Source organism: Triturus cristatus, chromosome 6, assembly GCF_964204655.1.
Source record: "Triturus cristatus chromosome 6, aTriCri1.1, whole genome shotgun sequence".
NCBI classification, from domain to species: domain Eukaryota; kingdom Metazoa; phylum Chordata; class Amphibia; order Caudata; family Salamandridae; genus Triturus; species Triturus cristatus.
The window spans coordinates 322,708,629-322,730,957 of NC_140589.1; the positions used below are offsets into that span (position 1 = coordinate 322,708,629).

The 22,329-nt window shown below is 47.0% G+C and overlaps 1 long non-coding RNA gene across 1 annotated transcript in view; it reads right to left on the reverse strand.

Annotated features, from left to right (window-relative positions):
- Window positions 1–16,541, reverse strand: part of LOC146816801 (uncharacterized) — a 376,029-nt gene extending 359,488 nt beyond the window's left edge. Inside the window, exon 1 of the long non-coding RNA XR_014962492.1 lies at window positions 16,249–16,541. This is a non-coding gene — a long non-coding RNA (uncharacterized LOC146816801). The remainder of the gene's footprint in view (window positions 1–16,248) is intronic.
- Window positions 16,542–22,329: the final 5,788 nt, after the last annotated feature.

The window sequence follows — 22,329 nt, forward strand, 5'->3', positions numbered from 1 at the left end:
CACATTACCTGCCTATATGTGTTGCAACGCATATATTCTCACAATAATCAATACAAGATATGACCGGTCATCCCAAATCAAACTCAAATAGCCAACCCAGGCTTCAAAAAACTCAGAGCAAGTACCGTACAACGGTTCTTACCAATCAAGAGTCCAGATTCCAACTGCCAAGCTCCAAAATTCGCCCAAACGGCTGTCACGGCAGGACCGACAGAAGAGGTCTCAGTCGAGGACCGGCGCCACCCAGATGGTCAGGTCGGAAGGGAAGGAAGAAAAACCTCGGGATGCCAGGGCTAAAATGCCTCTGGCAGTGATCACATCCCCGGCCAAATTCCTCACCTTCGTCGCGACCAATCCTTCGAGCATCCGAGTCGCCGATGAGCCCCACGTGACGGGCGCCAATTGATGAATACAGGCCCCAGCTAGGCCCGCAGGACACAAGGGTTCGCTCTCCTGTAAAGGAATCTATAAGGAAGTTGGCACGGAAACTGCAAAGTACAAAGACAGAGTTTATTAACCCTTAAGGGTGGTCCTACAATCCATACAATACCCTTCAGTATTGCATAGAGTAGCACAAAGAACTTTCGTACACGGTCCCCTTTTATACACAACAGAGGGGCTCATAAGTGGGAGGATACAACATGAGGCGAAGAATGTTACCTTTTATGGACATTTTCAATACAAGATCAATATGTGGGCGGAGCTGACATACTCCTTAAGCCCGCGAAAACATGGTCAAGCAAGGACTAACTGATAACAGATGTGGTCAAGTCTGGGCATGCGCCAGGCGGACAAAGGAACTATTTATAGACTGTTACTAGGCAGATTACAAGAGCAACTAACACGAAGATAGGACTCTCCTCGTGTTGCGCACGTGGAGACATGACAATACAAAATGGAGTCCAAACTTCAGTCAACATAACGAAAGAGACATGTGTAAGGCAGGAGAATTCATGTCTTTAGTAAATGCTTAATCACATCGTAGTTGCAATTTACAACAGTAGATCAAGTGATAATTGCTGTTACAGCCTTACACATTTTACCTGGAAAATCACAGAGGCAGAAAAGAGCTCATTTCCTAACAGCTACTTCATACCATAAGTATCTGCAACCTGGGTGAGTGTTTAGAGTAGAGCAAAGAAAATGAGGCCTTGGTGACGTTGAATGTGTTTGCATTACACACAGACCTGAGTAGTACGCATGGGAGTGTTGGAGAAGCTGCTGCGTGTGTCCCAAGAGTGTGTTTCTGCAGACTATGTATTGTCAGCTGCAAGAGACATGAGCAAGGAGATTTCCAGAACTGCATGAAGACTACAGGGATGTACGTAACAATGCATGTGTGCTAAGGGATAATTTGTGTAAACACAACAGGCTGCCCCTTTCCTGGGACTGCAATTCTTACTGAACAACAACTTCACAAACTAAATCTCTGCCCACAATTCCTGTGCGCACACAGACTCATGCTATGTTTTTTGGAACAAAACAGTGTCCCTGAATAGTACCAAATTACTGTTACAGCCTGACACATTTCCCTTATCATTTACAGAAGCAAAAAACAGCACATGTCCTAACAGCTCCTTAAGACCATGACCATGTGTTACAGGGTGAGTGATTAGACTAGATCAATTTAAATGAGGCCTTCGTGACGTTGAATGTGTTTGCATTACACAGTGCTATCTGAAACAGCACACAGAGCTGAGTACTACACATGAGAGTGTTGGAGAAGCTGCTGCGTGTGTGCCAAGAGTGTGTTTCTGAACACTGTGTATTGTCTGGTGCAAGACAGATGAGCAAAGAGACTTCCAGAACTGCATGAAGACTGCAGGGATGTATGTAACAGTGCATGTGTGCTAAGGGATAATTTGTGTAAACACAACAGGCTGCCCCTTTCCTGGGACTGCAATTCTTACTGAACAACAACTTCACAAATTAAATCTCTGCCCACAATTCCTGTGTGCACACAGACTCATGCCATCATTTTAGGCACATAACACAGGCTGCCCCTTTCCTGGGACTGCATTTCTTACTGAACAACATCTTCACAAATTAAATCTCTGCCCACAATTCCTGTGCGCACACAGACTCATGCCATCATTTTACACACATAAAACAGGCTGCCCCTTTCCTGGGACTGCATTTCTTACTGAACAACAAATTCATAAATTAAATCTCTGCCCACAATTCCTGTGTGCACACAGACTCATGCCATCTTTTTACGCACATAACACAGGCTGCCCCTTTCCTGGGACTGCATTTCTTACTGAACAACATCTTCACAAATTAAATCTCTGCCCACAATTCCTGTGCGCACACAGACTCATGCTATGTTTTTTGGAACAAAACAGTGTCCCTGAATAGTACCAAATTACTGTTACAGCCTGACACATTTCCCTTATCATTTACAGAAGCAGAAAACAGCACATGTCCTAACAGCTCCTTAAGACCATGACCATGTGTTACAGGGTGAGTGATTAGACTAGATCAATTTAAATGAGGCCTTGGTGACGTTGAATGTGTTTGCATTACACAGTGCTATCTGAAACAGCACACAGAGCTGAGTACTACAAATGAGAGTGTTGGAGAAGCTGCTGCGTGTGTGCCAAGAGTGTGTTTCTGAACACTGTGTATTGTCTGGTGCAAGACAGATGAGCAAAGAGACTTCCAGAACTGCATGAAGACTGCAGGGATGTATGTAACAGTGCATGTGTGCTAAGGGATAATTTGTGTAAACACAACAGGCTGCCCCTTTCCTGGGACTGCATTTCTTACTGAACAACATCTTCACAAATTAAATCTCTGCCCACAATTCCTGTGTGCACACAGACTCATGCCATCATTTTAAGCACATAACACAGGCTGCCCCTTTCCTAGGACTGCATTTCTTACTGAACAACAACTTCACAAATTAAATCTCAGACAACAATTCCTATATACACACAGACTCATGCTGTGTTGGTAGGCACAAAACACAGGCTGCCCCTTTCCTGGGTTATCAATTCTTACAGAACTAATGCTTTTTTCAAATATGCTGCCATTTTCCTCTCTTTTCTTTCAAAGTGATTTCTGCTAAATGCTAACCATCACAATTAAAAAGAAGCTGTCCTTTTCTTTCAACTGCAAGTCTTACTTTTCAACAGCAACACAAATTAAATCTCTGTCAACAATTCTTCTCTGCACACAGACTCATGGTTTGATGGTAGGCACAAAACAGTATTCCTCATTGTTACCAGTACACATTAACTTATGGTGAAAACATAGTCCTTAATATCTTACAAGTTCAAGACAGTTAAATATCTCCCAAAACAGAAAATGTAAACCACAACTTTAAACAAATAATCACAATTCTTTTTTTTATATCTAAATTAACCACAAACACCCCCTCTCAAACTCATAACTCACCTTTAAAATTAGTTAGTTGTGAAAGAAATGTGGCAGTCACACAGCAGTTTATCAGACCAGAATCTCTGAGCTGAACACCTCTCTCCTCTCAGCAGAACCAGTTAATGGCACAGTTTCCCTCTCTTTTTTCACACATATACATGTTAATTTCAAATCTCAGTGCTTCCCACATTTTTTCAAATGAAATCACACATTTCTATTGGTTGAAAACTTCAACCCCTTTCCAAATGTACCCTTCCCCCAACTTGACTTCTGCCTGCTACCATAGCAACAGGACATGCAACACAGGTGTGAGCAGAGAGGTCAGAAGTTCAGCAGACAATGTTTCATTTCCAAAGAGCAAGAGTGCTTGACTTTTCAAACCTAACAGCAAATCCAAACTAATGTTCTTTGTTCACACATTTTTCTGAACCAATACAAAACATGCTTTTTAAAATTTAAACATACAGCCTAGTTTTTAGTGTAGAATGGTTTGAAACAGCCAATGAGTTCTTTTTATAAAAAAAAGTATGTGTGCCCCCATTTTTCAACTGTCTTTCATTTCTTTTTGCCTTTCTGCTGAAAGACACCTCCTGAGTGCATCCAGATCTCCTTTGAAAATGTTCACAGTGTGGATTGTAGGTCACAGCTATGTCTTCTGGAGTGAAAAATTTGCAGAAAAAAGAGGTATGTGAGAGACCTTGCTTTGCCAAATGTAGACATTAAATGGATTGGTCAGAGAGGGTTAAAGTGGCACCAATTAATGCCTTTGGTGAAAACCTTTCTACATCTCCCACAGCCTAACCTTATTATTGTGCACTGTGGTGGAAATGACCTAGGCACTTTAACTGGGGTAGGTCTGGAAATGCTTATTAAGGACACCTTTGTGCAATTGATGTCCTCAATCTGCCTTTGTATATTCTAACATATGCCAAAGGCAAAAGTGGAACTGGTCCAACCAACATTGTCCGCAGATTGACAAAGCAAGGAAGCACGTCAACAAATCTATTTCTGCTTTCCTCAGAGACTTTGGTATGGGTTCTATATAGCACAACAACTTGCGTTAAAACATGCAAGACATTTATAGAGGAGATGGTGTACACTTCACTGATGAAGGCAACAGAGTCTTCCTCTTGAACTTTAGACTCTGCATCGGTACTTACTTGTAGGTACCAAAAAACAAACAATAAACACAAGGGCTCTTTTTAGAGCCACTTTATATCTAAACACTTAAATTTGATTTTTTATTATTTTTTTTTAAAAAAGTTTTTTTTCGGGTGCGCGCACTCGGCGATATTTTTTTTCAAAATATAAATCTTTTTTTTTTGCCCTACAAGGTCCTACTGTGACCCCCTTACAATGCCTAGTGGGTCAATATCTCCCCACTCTGCCCCCTTTTCAAGTTCTCCCCCTTTGTTTATCACCCCCTCTTTATGCGAGAGACAAAATGGCGGCCGCCGCTTCCTGATTTCCACCGATTCGAATGTTTACTGACATCTAACAACCAATCAGAAGTGCGCTCGCGATCGGCAAGGTGCGCGCACAGAACTTGCTCAGTGCGCGCACGGTACGCGCGTACAGATATATATATTGATTTAAATGCTAATTTCTCAGGAAATACTGAACAGATTTACACCAAACCTGCAAAAGGCACTTCATGGACCTTATGGCTACCTCTCTGCCAAATTTCACATAATTCTGTTCAGCCGTTCGGGCTGTAGCTGCGACTAAAGTCCCTATGGAAAAATGCATGGGGAAAACGCGTTTTGGGACCCCCCTTTTTTATCAGCCCCCGCTTGACAAATCCCCCCGAAACTTTCAGGGTAGGAGCTGAGCGGAGCGCCCCATTAGTTTTGAAAATTTCGCGAGGATTCGTCAACCGGCGCCAAAGTTATTCAAAATAGAATTTTGAGATTTCCTATGGAAACACGGTCCTAACTATAACTACCTACTGGCGACCGCCAGTAGGTAATATAGATATATGACAGGGTTGACGACTTGTCCCATTAAAGTGGTACTTTTGTTTTTTTATATTTTAATAACCAATTTTATTTATTGCTTTTGCAGCAACAACCAAGGTACAAAAACGATCACTGTCTAACAAGCCAACACAGGAATTGCAATACATGATGACAATCAGTTGACTTTCCCATCTAGTTCATAATAAGACCACCACCTGTCCAAGATGTTCTCATGTTTGCTGATGCTATATGGGCCGTTCCTGCAAGGTAAACCAATCCACCCCCTTCCTCCACTCTGCCACCGACGGGGGCGGGGTCAGGGACCTCCTTTTGCAAGCAATATCATATTTGGCAATGAAAGTGTATTCCATCCCCGCCCCCCCCACGTCTTCCAACAACCCCAATAGAGCATCCCTGGGGGTGAGGCCAATCCGGTGGCCCAGAATTGCAGAGTTCCCTCCCAATTACCTCCGGGAGGGGACCATCCTCGGGCAGGACCACACCACGTGGAAGAAGTCGACCTCCTGTACTGAACAATGCACACAGTGGGCCTGGGGGTCCCTGCCAGCTCGATGGAGCCGTTGGGGAGATATGTACATAAGATGCATGTAGTTACGCTGGACCAGCTGGAGGTGGCCAGGGATAGCCAGTTCCATGGGGGCCAAACTACCCTGGCGCTACTCTTCGTCTTCAAGCTCACCCACTCAGGCTTCCCACCTCCTGCGCAGGGAAGCAGTCTAGATCATTGATAATTAGAGAACAGAAAATCCCAGGATTAGATCTACTATCCAGCCTTCCCATCTACAGTTTAGCCTCGAGGGGGATCAAATCCGGAATCTGCGTGTGAGGGGGAATATTGGCCGACAGGTAGTGACGCAGATAGGAATTGAATTGGGTGGGGGAGAGCTGGTATTGCTCCTACAGCTCTTTAAATGCCTCCACACAACCCCAAGGTGAGTGATGCCTATTCTATCCCATACCAGCAGAGTGGTGCAACAATGTCCCTTGCCGGAGGGGGTTCAGATCGGTAGGTTTGCTATCCCAACCTATAAAGCGAAGCGCAGCCCTCCAGCACGGCAGCACTACCTGTGTACAGTCAGTGTGGGTTCAGGGAATCGGGGCCTGAAAGGTTAACCCATCAGCCATCCAGGCGCAGCAGGGCCAGTTCCAACCGGTAGGTCGGGTCATCCCACCCACCCCATTGAACCAGTAATTCAGCGTGAACAGCTGCGAGGGCAGGTAATAACCATAGAGGTCTGCCATGCCAATCCTCCTGTCATAAGGGTAGTGTTGGCTCCCGCCGAATGAAAAGCATTAATCTTTGAAGCCAGGCCTGGAACCACCGTCTAGGAATAGGATGGATAAACTTTCAGAAAATATGCAAAAAACGGGACAGGACCATAATTTTAAAAAGGACCACTCTCCCCAGGGCGTTTAATAGCAGACCGCCAAACTTCTGCAGGTCTCTATTCATCCTGTTAACCAAGGGGTTCATGTTAAGGCTCTAGGCCAAGTCTGGGTGGCATGAGATCTAAATGCCTAAGGGGCAGATTTACAAGAAAGTGATGTCACTTTACATACTCCACCATTAGAAACCCTTGTGCCACCACAATACGGCGCACCATGGCGCAAGGATTGACAGATGCATCAGAATTTCTGACGCATCTGTTGACGCAAAAGTCACGCATTGCTGGAGTGGTGTCGCAAGCACGCCACAACTATAGCAATGCAGGGGGAGGCCTATTATCATTGTGCTGCGTCACTCCTTATGCCTGCTTCAAGCAGGCGTAAGAATTTGATGCAGTGGCGTCCTAGAAGTGGCGCAGTGAAATCTTGTAGATTTCACTGCGTCACTTCTACGAGGCTATTGTGCATTGGAACGCCCACCCTGCATTCACTATACCTGACGCAGGTACAATGTGACGCAGGGCTTTACAATGTGACGCATCACTCTAGATGCGTCACGTTGTAAATGGGCCGCCTGTTTACGCTGCTGCCGCGTCACGAAAAGGGACGTAACAGCGGCGCAAAAATGACGCATGGGGCTTGTAAATCTGCCCCAAAGTATTTAAAGAGCAAGCGGCGTGTCAAGATCACTGATTGACAGGATCAGTTGTTCATGTCTCCAGCAATGGGTACCAACAGGGACTTGGATTCTTTCACCTGGAGACCAAATTCCTATCCATATAAACGTAGGATCTCCATACAGCATGGTCGTGAAGCCTGTGGGTTCACTAAGAACACCAATATGTCATTCGCGTATATCGCTTTGCGCTCCTCTGGCTATCCATCCCAAGACACCCCAAACACAAGCATTGTATCGGAGGAGGCATGCCAGGGCTTCAGTCAGCATGGCAAATAAGAGAGGAGAGAGGGGATAACCCTGATTGGTGCCTCTGCAAATTGTAGTGAAAGGTTCACGTTAACCTTGATCTGGGCAGTGAGGTTAGCATAGAGAAGGCCGATAACTGTATGAAACTGAGATCCCAGTCTGGCCTGCTTCAACACCGGGTTTAGGAAAGACCAGTCAAAGGTGCAGAAGGCCTTTTTAAAATCTACTAGGAGTGGTTCTGAGGGGCATTGGAGTTGATGGGCCTACTAGAAGGCCACCTGGACCCTTCGGGTACAATACTGAGTACCTCTGTTTGGCATGAAGCCAAATTGGTCGGGGTGGACATAGTAGGGCAGGGTGTGGCATAGTCAGTTAGCTAAGACTTTGCCAATACCTTGACGTCGGCATTGATCTGAGAGATAGATAGGCCTGTATGATGGGCAGATTTAGTGCTCACAACAATTGTTACATATATAACCTTGGGGAAATGTCCCTCACTCTGCAACCTCCGTGTACAGTGCTAACAAGTGGGAAAATAGGAGATGCCGCAATCGCTGAAGATATTCAATCAAGAATCCATCAGGACCTGGTATTTTCCCTGGAACCATCACAGAGTGTGCCTCCTCGATCTACTCAATCGTAATCGGCTGACCCAGGTCCTTAGCCAATGATCAAGGGCAGCAGAATATCATGCAGCACTAGCTGCGCAACCTCCTGAAGGGGTCAAGGTGTCCTTGAGTATAATGCATAATAGTAGTCTTCAAAAACTTGCGCCACCGCCGGGTCCTGCTCATGGAGGCATCCCTCGGCATTCCTAATCGAGTGCACCATTCTAAAGATGACATCCCTGGTGGCCAGTAGAAGAGCTTCCCCAATTTATCTCCCTGTTCATATACCCACTGTGTCAATGCTTTCCAGCATTGCCTGGCTTCCTTTAGAGAGGTCTGAGGTAACCAAGGGGCATATTATCAAGGACGGCGTTAAAAATTATCGCCGGTTTAGCGGCAGAAAACTGCCGCTAAAGCGGGGATAATGGACTTGATAATATACCCTTGAGAATTCCAATAGAAGTCCATGTTCTGGTGTGAACATGGGCTTCTATTGGAATTCTCCAGAGCATATTATCAAGCCCATTATCGCCACTTTAGCGGCAGTTTTCTGCCGGTAATCCGGCGATAATTTTAACGCCGTCCTTGATAATATGCCCCCAAGATCTTGCGATTATCAACTGTTTGGTCTAAGTCATCAGAGTATCGTCGATGCGCCCTCCGCTCAAGAGAAAGAATCCAGGCCTCCAGAGCCGTCATCTGCGACAGTTTTTGCACTTCCTTACCCTGGACATACTCTTTGATAAACCCCCTAAAGGTGGGTTTTCGGGCTGCCCACCTCGAAATGTGCGGATCGCCGTTTCAATAAAGTCAGAGCATTCCTGGTCAGTGAGAAACCAAGCGTTAATGTGCCACATAGGTCATAGGGTTGCTGTGCGGGGCCAAACCGAAGAAGGCGGGGGAAGGTTCCTAATCACTGTAAGCTAAAGGATATCTATTGAAGCCAAATCTGGTCAATGTGTGAAGGGTCTTGTGTGCCGCCAACATGTGGGTATAGGCGTGTTCACTGGAGTGCCACGTTCGCCACGCATCACAAAGCCCCACAATGTCCACCCAGGTCAAAAACAGACAGGAGCGTGCCCGATGCCCCGGCAGAGAAGGACTGAAGGTGTCCTGGTCGGAGTCAGGAATGGCATTTAAGTCACCTCTCATCATCATGACACCCTGGGGAAGGGTCAGCAGAAGGGACCTAAGTTGCTTGTAGTGTGGGTTGGAGCTGTTGCAATGGAACAATGACTGAAAGAAAGTTGTATTGCGTGCTCTCCAATAGACCCTCAACTCCCACATACTGCTCCTGGGGGTCCCCATGGGAGGCAGATACCACCAACAGGAACCCCCTCTATAACAAGATGGGCACTCCCTAGGAGCCCCGGGAAAGCCCTGCATGGTACACTCAATCACAGCCCAAACTACTCAAACAAGCATACCATTAGCAGAGCAAATGGCTTTAACTTTTTAATTCATCCAACTAACAGGCACACATACCCATCACGCCCAATAGCATCTCATATCCACACTTTACTAATACAATTCAGTTAATCTATCCCTTTTCAAAACACTAAAGTAAATGCATGAGATCTCAATAGCACAGACCTAACACAGCTCATAATTCAAAGAAAAGGAAGCTCACATTACTACCTATTTACCTCTAACCCTAGGTTCTGAATTAGTGTGTTACTTGCTGCAAAATGCTTGAGTGGCTTATCTGGGGTAGTAAACACTACATAAAAACAATTTATGATTGCAAATTAAACATAAGGAAGGGTACGGTAATGTCTAAGACTCGGAGACATACCTTCAGCATATTTTAAAACTTTATCACACTGGCAGAAATGCTTCAGAACGCGACAGACATTTCATCGTAAGATTTAGTAGACACCTTTGTTACTATGCAGTGTAATCCTATATGAATAATTTTCTGAACAATTTATGGTGATCAACAGAAATCATGAAGTACAGTTTTCAACCTATACTTTGTAAAGCCATCAGGTCTAGCTTTATTGTGACAAACGCATGATGGATACTTGTTATGATGTGGATAGTTATTTGAGACCGGCAGTGGTGGACTAGATAGATGATAGTAGCGTCTGTTACTATGGTGATAAGGAGCAGGATGGATTATTTTGGTCTGTAGAAAAGAGAGTGTGAGATATCTGGGAATACGGGCTGCTGGCACGCGCACGCTGTCTGAAAGCTACCAACAGCACTGGTGTCCGCAGGGCGCCTAAAGGCCGTGGGTCTGCATTGGTTGTCGCTCGGTAGGGACCAGCACCGCCCCACTTTACAGATGGGCTGGTGACCGCGGCCGCAGTTGCTAGGTAACTGTCAGAAAGTTCATTAGCAGCAGAGATTAAATAATGAGGTTGCTAAAAGGCGTGGAGGAATTAGAGGTGCTCAGGCAGCGCTGAAGAGGGTCTGGCGGCAGCGGCAGTGCTCTCCTCGCCCCGACACTGGGCTGGCAGCGCTGACAGACCGCGCAGCCTTCCTTGCTGTATTCGGGTGTTGAGCATAGGACCTCTCAGCCCCGCCGCTTCAGACCGGGGTTCGTTCACTTTAGAATAGAATATATGTGATATTAGGGCATTGTAGTTGCAACTTCAGAGCGAGCTATCACTGACCTCGGCCTCATTTTTCCCAGTTTCATGGACTCTGAACCCTGCGGGTACCCAAGCATTCTCCTGGCCTTAAAATAAGCCAAGAATATGCCCCTATGGTATTAGGAGGAGATTTCAATCTGGTTTTAAACAAAGGATTAGATAGGACGTCTAAAGCTAAATATAATAGCCCGCCGAAAACCTTCTCTAGATTAATGAGCATAATGAGAGAATTTAATTTAGTAGATATATGGCGCATAACAAAGAAGGATAAGAGGGAATTTACTTTTTATAGTAAAAAATATAGACATCACTTCCGTATAGATTATTTTTTAGTTGATCAGGAGCTATGTGGAGAGGTGATTGAGGTGACCCATATCCCAGTGATAATATCAGATCATTCTGCAGCGGCACTATCTCTAAGGTATCATCAAATAGAGGAGTGCAGATGGTGGACTCTGGCTAGGGCAATCCTCTTGGACGAGAGGGTAATTGAGGATTTAAGGGAAAAAGCAGAGAGCTTTTTTATTATTAATAAAGGCTCAGCAGAAGAAGATATAGTCTGGGATGCTTTTAAAGCTTATCTAAGGGGGACCCTGAAATCTACTATGGTAGGGAAACATCGAGTGGAGAAACAAGAAAGAGAAGGTGCGATCCAAGATATAAAGAATAAAGAGGGTGAGCTACAGAAGTCATCCATGGAGGATTCAAACACAGTGTGGGCTCTAAGTAAGGAGTTGGAGGGGCTACAAGCTGCATTTAAGGCAAAGATAGATAAAAAAAAAGCATTGGACAAGTGGAAGGTGAGCAAACTCCAACATTTTGCCTACGGTGAGAAGTGTGGATCGCTATTAGCTTGGAAGGTAAAAGCAGACAGGGCTAGAAATACAATGATTAGCAGCGAATCAGGACACCTACTGAATCTTAATTCAGATATGTGTAAGGAGGCTTGCAGATATATAAAGGATTTATATGAAGAAGATATAGCACCTAGTCAAGTTGATATAAAGGAGTGGCTCGGGTTAACAACCCTGCCTCGATTATCTTTTGAGCAATCGAAAATTCTAGAAGGAGAGATCAAGGAGAGTGAGATAAAGGCCCAGTGCAATAAAATGGCCAAGGGTAAGGCAGCTGGGCCGGATGGTCTTCCTGTGGAAGTTTTTGTATGCATTTTAGATATTGTAACACCTGTTCTATTGATCTTATTTAATATGATATACATAGGTGGGGAAAAGGTCCCTAAATCCTGGTTAGAAGCTACAGTCACTATGATTCAGGAACCCAATAAGGATCCACGGAAGATAGACTCATATAGGCCAATCTCGTTATTGAATGCAGATTACAAGACCTTTTCTGGGATTATTGCATCTCGGGTAACTAAAGCAATACACAAGGTTATCCATCCTAATCAAAGAGGCTTTATACCCGGGAGGCAATTGAATGAGTTGACTTTCCAGTTATTACGGGTTATAGACCTGCGGAGGCTTGGAAATTACCCCTGACAATAGTGGCAGTGGATGCCGCCAAAGCCTTTGATAAGGTGCACTGGCCCTACTTATGGGGGGCTCTGCGAAGCTTTGGCTTTTCATCGAATATGGTAACGGTGATCCAGACTTTATATCATGGCCCCAAAGCTAGAGTTCTAATAAATGGGAGATTATCAGATTGGTTCGAAATATTTAGAGGGACAAGGCAGGGCTGCCCCCTTTCCCCATTCCTTTTTAATATATACATTGAGCCCATAGCTAGTTTGATCAGGGCGGACATGGCCATCCTTCCCTTTAAATCTTATACCTTTGAAGTTAAGTTGGGGCTCTATGCAGACAACCTGCTGCTATATACAAGCAATTTGCAAGAAGCAATCCTAAATCTGATGAGGAAGGCGGAGGTTTTTGGCCACATGTCCGAGTGTAAAGTGAACTCAGAGAAAACTGAGATTATGGATTGGAATCAGGGGGCGGTAAGCAGTGGGGCGAAGACCCAAATAAGATATTTATGAGTCCAAATAACTCAGAACATTGACGATATTATACAAGTAAACTGGAAGAAAGTTAGCCATGAAGTTAATGGCTTGCTTTCTAAATGGGCGAACCTACCACTTAACTTCTACGGAAGGGTTAACCTTATAAAAATGATTATTTTGCCTAAAGTGACATTTTTCTTCAATTCCATCCCACTGATTTTTCAAAAGAAAGATAAAGCAAAACTTCAGGAAAAAATCTGAAGTTTTATTTGGGCATCGAAAGGTTCCAGGATTTCCTGGAAAAAATACGTAGGAGATTAGATATTGGAGGACTTGCATTACCTGACATACTTGCATATTGTTATGCCTTTCAATTTAAGAATGTCCATATGCTGGCCAACAAAGCCGACAACTGATCGATAGGCGCACTTTTTGAAGCGCTATTGACTGATGTACCTCAAGGTCAAAGTGGTTTTCTTTTTAAGTATGGGGACCCCAAAATTTTTTAAAAGGTCTGGCTTAAGATTTTAAAGTCTGCACTGAATGCATGGATGTATGTGCGAAAAACCTTAAGAATCCCATATTTTTCATCTTGGGCACCAATTTGGGACTCTCCAGGTACACCGGAGTGCTTGAGGGAACAACTAAGCCAACCCTTGATAATCGGAGGCATTAGTTGTTGGGCAGACCTTAAGGTTGGTAGTAACTTGATGAGCTGGGAAGCATTGAGTAATTGCACTAATGGTCTCCTGACAAGGTTTAAACACTATCAACTTAGTTCTTGGTGGGTAACACAAGATTGGGCAGAGGTTGAGGATGAAAAATCCAACCAACTAATGAGATCTGAAAAGTGGCATAAGGAAATATCATTTTGGGTCTGACTCTGTGGAGACAAACGGAAACGTCGAGAATTAAATCTTAAAATTGTGGGGCGAGGAGTTCGAAAATTGGGACTTGATACAAATGTGGAGTAATTCATATGCCATGCTACGAAAAGTAGCAAAACCTGCACCACTAAAACGAAACCACTTGTTTACTACTTATAGGGTGTACTGGTCTCCTGTAAAACTTTCGAAGGTTACTGGCAATGTCTATACTTGTCCCAGGTGTGTGCAGGTAGAGACCGACAATATACATATGTTCCTGTCATGCTCAAAAATAGTCCCCTTTTGGAATGTGATAAATGCCTTTTTGGGAGAAACCATCGGAATACAACTAAAAGATACATCATGTTTAATTTTTTGGGGACTTAGGGGTCCATTAGGATGGAGGGCGGATGTCTTCTGCTGGGCGGGCGGTAGCAACCGTCGGACCGGCGGTGGACATCCGCCCGCCATCGAAGCCCTGGACACCGCCGGTCCGATTAGCATTGCGGTCGTGACCTCAGAGGTGTGATTTTCCGCCCGCCACTTTTCCTCCGGTTGCAGTTTGCCCGCTTGCCTGCCGTGCGAAGCTGGACCGCTACAATTGTGGCGGATCAGGGTCAAGCACCACCGGCACAATTATGATGCCGGGGGTAGCCAGCTTTCTGCGGTGGTGGAACCGCCATGGAAAGGCATGCGGAGAATGTCTCCGGGAATCCATTGCGGGCCCCCAATGGGTTGGGGGGTGTGTGGGTGGACCCATGGTACCCCCCTACATGTCCCTGTACCATATGGCAGGCACAGTGCAGTGCCTGCGACACAGTGCAGGGACATGCAGGACATGCTTGTTTGGACATCGTGACGGTGCTGCTGGCAGCACCGCCCGCCACAATGTTAAACGCCGCTATCCGACCGCCGCGGTCATATTTCCACTGCGGAGCATAATAATTGGACCGGCGGCTTTCCCGCGGTCCTGGCGGGAGGTGTTTTCCCGCTACCATGGTGGTCGGAGTGATTTTCCGACCGCCATGCTAATGGACCTCTTAGTTTGGATCAAGAACAGTAAATTTCTGCTGTAGAATCCAATATTCTCTTTTATGTTGTTTTGTTGGCAAGACGAGAAATATGTAAATTGTGGAAATCTGGGAACCATTTGATTTTCGCTGAATGCTTGAAGTGTATCGTATACGTTAGTGAATCGGATATGGCATGTGATCAGAAAAGCAGAGAGAAAGTATGGGCTCCGTTGACAAAGTGGAGAGAAAAGGAAACGTGAGTCCGATGATTATGCCATTTACTTTGTCGGCCATATTATCTCCTCGTCTTCAGGTTGGCCCAGTTAGTATGTGGAGATGGAACTGGAAACAGATGTATACTTGTGGGCTAATATTTTTCGGTCTCGCTCTATGGTCCCCGGTTAGGTCCTCCACGATAAGACCTAGAGAGACTAGAGTATAACCCATCAAGATACTTGGCAAAATGAGGACAAAAAAAAAAAAGAATATGCCCCTCTGTCCCCGTGTTTGATAATTAAAATACATATGTTTACTATGGGTGCAGCGGGCACCTCAGACTGTTAGCACTCTGTGCAACTGCACCTTCTGCACTGCTGGTAGCCACGCCCCTGTCTGCTCAGTACCCACATTTGCGCCCCAGCCTCTGTGTTCTGTGAGGCCGAGCGCTTGTTTAGTAATGGTTACTAGTGAACGGCCCGGGGAGGCCGTGCTGTTCATCCTTAAAAGCCGATTAGTGGCGCCGTGTTACGGCGTCTTTAAAAAGCACCGGTGCAGCATTTTGCACCAAAGTTTCCACTGACTGACTCGTGCAGAATGAGACTTTTGCACCCAGCGCACATGTACAGTTGCACTGCTGCAGTTTATAAAATCCGTCCCCCCTTTGTCTTGGGAAGGCCCACGCGGCGCGTCCTTTAATCCTCTGGGGCTTTCCACATGGTGGGACTTCCGTTTGACCAGTTATTAACGGATTTCTTCCTTCTAAAAATATAGTCTGTAGGATACTGTGATCTCTCGATATTGTATCGCATACTTTTACATGAGCGGCCTGACTTCAGAATATGCGTGTAATAGGAAAATGATGCCTGCAGTCATTTATTGCAGCCAACCTATGATGTCACAGTGCTGCCAGAGGCATGGAGGACTGTGAAGGAAGTTGGTGCATGGTGGGCACACGCACTGTGTATCAGCAGCAGCATGCAACCCAAGCTATCAGTTCACAGAGACAGTCCTTCCCACTTCCCTCATCATATCTGGGAAAGACTGCAAGCTGTCTTCGGAAGCTTACAAGAAACAAAACAAACATCAATCAAGTCCCAGGTGTTTGAAAGCAAGTATGACTATTTATTTAGTAACTATAACATTCCGCCATGTAGTAGGACGTTGATTCTAAAAAGGCACACATGGGTGTAAATAACCTGGATTGAGTTCGCCACAATTGCCTATTCGTGTTGCACAACGATTACATCTTAGCCCGCGTCAAGACTTGCCCTTACAACAACATATCCAATAGCTTGTGTCACAATTCTGCGTTACCTCCAGCTTTTGCTACTCGCTCCGCTCCAGCATCTTCCAGAAGCTCACAGGACTCCCGGCCATCACAGCCCCAGGCATTCTCCCGTGACTGTAAGCTGCAAGCAGCACACACTGCAACCGCCGATGTTGCACTTACGGTGCACGCTGTCACAAGGAGGAACTACTAGTGAAGCGTGCGTTCCAAGCCTCTCTAACTTCAGATGGGAAGGTAAATGCAATGACGTAGGCTTACTTCTATGACTCGCATTGGAAAACGAGAGGTAACAGCTTTTAAAAAAAGAGGCAGAGGCAGACTTTTGGCACGCATGCGTACGATGTATAGCATTGCGCGCATGCGAGAGTCTAGGTCAGGCAAAATAAAGAGCGAATGCAGCCAGCCAATCAGAGGGGAAAAAAAGCATTTACAAATGCAATAGGACTCGTATTTACACGAGTCCTATTGCATTGTAAATAAAACGGATCACTGACAAAATATCGAGGTAGCAAAATATCGAGGTAGCAAAATATCGACGCCAGAATATCGACCTCAAGAATATCGACTTCCCATCTACAACATTGTAAGTACAAAAATATCAGAAAAAAAATATCAATGTCAAAAATATCGTTGTAAAAAATATCGTTATTTTTAAATGTTTAAAAGTTAATGTAAAATACAGTAAACAATATATATAATTAAAGTAAACATAGTTAAAAATATTCAAAACTATTTAAAAATAATAACTAACACATATACTGTAAAAATAAATTAAACATATATATTTAAAATATAATGTATATAGTTATGTCCATAAAAAGCAACACTAGGGAAAGCGTTGGATAGCGTAGGGGTAAAAATCACTGTTCCCACTCCAGTGGGTGCAACAGTAGGGAAAGCGTTGGATTGGGTAACTGTTAAAATTACTATTCCCACTCCAAAGAGTGCAACAGTTGGGAAAGCGCTGGATAGCGTAGGGGTTAAAATTACTATTCCCACTCCAGAGAGTGCAACAGAAGGGAAAGCATTGGATAGCGTAGGGGTAAAAATTACTATTCCCACTCCAGAGAGTGCAACAGTAGGTAAAATGTTGGATAGCGCAGGGATTAAAAATAACATATTAATAAATTAAATATTTTTCTAATTAAAATAATAATTGATTGATAAATTATCAATAAATTAATTACAAATACCAATAAATTAAATAAATAAATTACCTTAACAACATTAAGGTGCAGATTCCGATCCGTTAAAAAAAATTACCGTCCGACTCGTATCCGTATTTTTTTACGTACGAATCGTACAAGTCCCATACAAACGGCGAAGTACGATTCGTACGTGGAAAATACATACGAATCACTGCGGGAAAAGTCTACGAGACGTCCCCGGACAGTTTTACATACAAATCGTAAAACTGAAGTCCGAGCGCGCAAGTACGATCCGTACCGCCCGTCCGAAAACACAAGTGCATGGAAAAGGCTCCGTACGGAGCGAACGCCGTACCACTCGTATCCGGGTAAACTTGTGCCCGGGATACGAGTCGTACAGCCCCCCCTCCCCCCATATGTCTGCACCGTACCTCCCCCCCATGTCCGCACTCTACACCAGCCCCGTACGTGTACGCACCGTACCCCACCACCGTACCCCAGCCCCGTACATGTATGCACCGTACCCCACCACTGTCCCCAGCCCCTTACTTGTTCGCACCGTACCCCACCACCGTACCCCAGCCCCTTACTTTTACACACCGTACCCCACCACCGTACCCCAGCCCCTTACTTGTACGCACCGTACCCCACCACCGTACCCCAGGCCCGGACTTGGATGCGCCGTACCCCAGCGCCCTACACCAGCGCCCTACCCCAGCCCCGTACCCCAACACCGTACCCCAGCACCGTACATGTACGCACCGTACCCCACCACCGTACCCCAGGCCCGCACATGGACGCACAGTACCCCAGTGCCGTGCAACATGCCCCTACTTGGACGCACCGTACCCCAGTGCCGTACCCCAGCCCCGTACATGTATGCACCGTAGCCCAACTCCGTACCCCAGCCCTGTACTTGGACGCACCCTACCCCAGCGCCGTACCCCAGGCCCGGACTTGGACGCACCGTACCCCAGCGCCCTACCCCAGCCCTGTACCCCAACACCGTACCCCAGCACCATACCTGTACACACCGTACCGCACCACCGTACCCCAGCACCGTACAACATGCCCCTACTTGGACGCACTGTACCCCAGCGCCGTACCCCAGCCCCGTACTTGGACGCACCATACCCCACCACCGTACCCCAGCATCGTGTATGTACGAACCGTACAACAACATTGCATATGTGAGCACTGTACAACAACATTGCGTATGTACGCACCTTACATACGCTAAAACTACTCGTACAGAACCAGGACACTGTAAAACAGTGCATGGAGGGTCAATTCGCCTCGCACAACACCACAAAACACGTCTACAGTACAAAAAACATCTAAAAGACTGACCTGGCACATCCAAACAGGCAAACAGAGGCCCAAACTCACAACCACCTCTTATAACACACCCACCAAAATTTCAAACCCAGCCACACCCACAAATGGACCAATAAAAAGGGCCCACACCCACAAACCATGAGCCTTTGCAACAGACCCACTGCTGACAGACACCACACACAAACAACTGCACCCATACACCTCAACTTACACACCTTCACACAGCCTCCTTCACACATACCCCTCTACACATTCACACACACACCTACACATTCACACCCACAACCATCCACACCCGCACCCCACACCATGCCCACAGAGAAGAATCCAAAGTTCACTTGTCAACGAAGTCATCAGAGTCGAGCCACAGCTCTTTGGAACATTGGTCAGACAGACCAGCATAGCCGAAAAATCACGCCTGTGGCAGAGGATCGTCGATTGGGTGAATGCTGTTGCACCCATCAGAAGGACCAGGAAGGAATGCCAAGCCAGGTGGTACGATCTGCGGAGGGCAGTCAAGTGCAAAATGAACAAGGACTACGCCCAGAGTAACATCACTGGAGGTGGGCTGCCCTGCAGACCGGTACATTACCATCCCTGGGAGGAGAAGGTGATGGCCCTGCTTCCGCCGGTGGGAGTACACGGAGTCGAAGGAGTTGCCGAGCCTGGTGAGTACACAAACAACTTACGTAACATGGGGGCAATGGCATCCACACCCCAACTACAACAAATGCACTCACCTACCCCCAAGCTCTCACCGGACACAACCACACTCAAAACCAACGCTCATGCCACTAACATGTGTATGACCCATTCACAAACCAAGGCCATGCCATGTCCCAGCCTACACAAACCACAAACCCAAGACTGGATGTCCGGGATGATGGGAGGGTGGGGATCACATTGTACAACTCAGAAACAGACACCATTGCCCTCAGCCCATATGGCCCAGGTACATACCCATGCACCATGCACAATGCACAGGGACTGGCAAAGTACTAACAAGGTAGCTGACACTTGGCCCTGTTGTAGGCAGCACAAGGCCCTCCTGTGACAACTGCAAACTCTAACACAAACACAACAAGCTCAGATATCTAGGACAGGAACTCACACTCACTGACAAGGCAGCATGCTCCATGGGGGGACAGATACATCACCTGGGAGACCCACTGCAAAATCACACTACACCCACCAGCAGGCACCGTCAATCAATCGAAAATCGATCAGGGTACTTGTAAGGCACGCTACTTACCTGTGAGGGTCTCAAGGCGCTGAGGAGGGGGGGGGCGTTCCACTACAGTTCTTGAGGAGTCCTCTGAAGGCAAGTAGGTCTCGGCTCAGTCGTAGGTGGGTTGGGAGGGTGTTCCAGGTCTTGTCGGCGAGGTAGGAGAAGGATCTCCCGCAGTCGGTCGTACATTGGATGCGTGGGATAGCTGCGAGGGCGAGGCTGCTGGAGCGGAGCTGGCGGGTGGGGGTGTAGAAGCTGAGTCTGATGTACAGGTAGGCTTGTCCGGCGTTGTGGAGTGCCTTGTGTGCGTGGGTGAGGAGCTTGAAGGTGATCCTCTTGTCGATGTGGAGCCAGTGCAGGTCACTCAGGAGGGGGGTGATGTGGCTGTGGCGGGAGGCGTTGACGATCAGTCGTGCGGAGGCGTTTCGGAAGCGTTGTATCCGCCGTTGGTGTTTGGATGGGAGTCCTGCGTAGAGTGCATTGCCGTAGTCCAGTCAACTGCTGACGAGGGCCTGTGTCACTGTTCTGCTTGTTTTGTTCGGGATCCACCAGTAGATCCGGCGGAGCGTGCGTAGGGTGTCGTAGCAGGAGGAGGAGATGGCGTTGACCTGCTTGGACATGGAGAGGGAGGATGTGAGGATCAATCCTAGGTTGCGTGCGTGGTGGGTGGGTGTCAGTGCTGTCCCCAGAGCGATCGGCCACCAGCAGTCGTCCCAGGCTGAGGGTGTGGGTCCCAGGATGAGGACCTCCGTCTTGTCCGAGTTCTGTTTCAGATGGCCGCTCCGCATCCAGTCGGCGATGGACTTCAGCCCTTGTGGATGTTTGTTTTGGCGGTGTGAGGGTCCTTGGTGAGGGAAAGGATGAGCTGGGTGTCGTCGGCGTAGGAGATGTTTTTGAGGTTGTGTTGGTGGGCCACTTGTGTGAGGGGGGCCATGTGGATGTTGAACAGCGTCGGGCTGAGGGATGATCACTCACCCCTCACACAAGCACACACCCCCGGGGCAGCCAATGGAGTTACCCACTCTCACAATGGACATGTGACACAACAAGATCAAGCCACAGCCAAAGAAGCATCCAAGCCCAAATTTGACATGTCAAACACCCTGGAGAACATTTCAATCAGTCCCCTGCAACATACCCATCCACAAGTGAACATTGATGTGAATGCTAGGCACATACAACTACCTGGAGAAACTGTGGCAAATAGAATATGTATGAAACATGGATGTCGCATTAAACAGCATTAACATTGTCTCTCTCTCACACACAGGGCAACGTCATGAATCTCCCCCCAACAATGGGGGGGAAGAACCACAGTCCCAGGCTCGGGAGGAACCTGATCCCACCGGCAGCGACAACTCACAACACTCTGCGGATGACCCCAACCCACCTGGCCCCTCTGGTGTCCAAGCCCCTGCAGCACCTGCTTCAGGTACATCTGTGCCAACCACCACCCCCATTCCTGCCACATCCCAGGAGACACTCAGGAGCCCTGCCCACACTGAACAACTGAGCCAGTCTGACCTGGAGGGACAAGGTTCGCCTGGCACCCAGGAGGAGGCAGCCAACACCGACACTGCCATCCCTCAGGGGTCCCGTAGACCCGATGTGCCCACAACGGCAGGCCAGGCTCGTGTGGGCAAGGTTGGTGGGAGTGGAGGCAGGCGGAGGCGAGAACCTGGCCAAACAGCTGAAGGGACCGGTATGTCACACGTCCGCAACATCATGGAGGCATACCGGAGTGACACCAGGGCCATCAGTCAGGTAGTGGCGACCCTCACAGACAATAAGAATCAGCAGGACGAGCAACACGCCAGTCAACAACAACAGCAAGGACGGATGGAGGCAAGACTGGCTGAGCTCCTGGCAGTGCAAAGGGACATAAGCCATTCACTCCGTCAGATCGCAGACAACATGGGCAACCCTCCCTGTGAAAACCAAAGGAAATGATGGACGGAGTGTTGAACATTGCAAGCACTCACCCCCAGTCAACTGATCTGGGTTTAATCCATCACCGTTCTTTAGCCCACTCTGCCACCCCAGTTCAGACATGGCCATATGCAAATCAGTCTGACCCTGTGCCTCATGGGAACAGCCCAGCCCGAACTGCCAAGCCATGTCTTCCCTGGACCGGAAACAAGCTTCCTAGGACTGGTTTCTGGCATTTCAGCCGTCTTCAGCCAGGCTTGCTTGAATCCAGTGGCAAAGTGAGCAAGGGACTCACGTCTGAGCATACCCTGCCAACTTATGGCGAACAAAGCAAAAACCAAAGGAAATGATGGACGGAGTGTTGAACATTGCAAGCACTCACCCCCAGTCAACTGATCTGGGTTTAATCCATCACCTTTCTTTAGCCCACTCTGCCACCCCAGTTCAGACATGGCCATATGCAA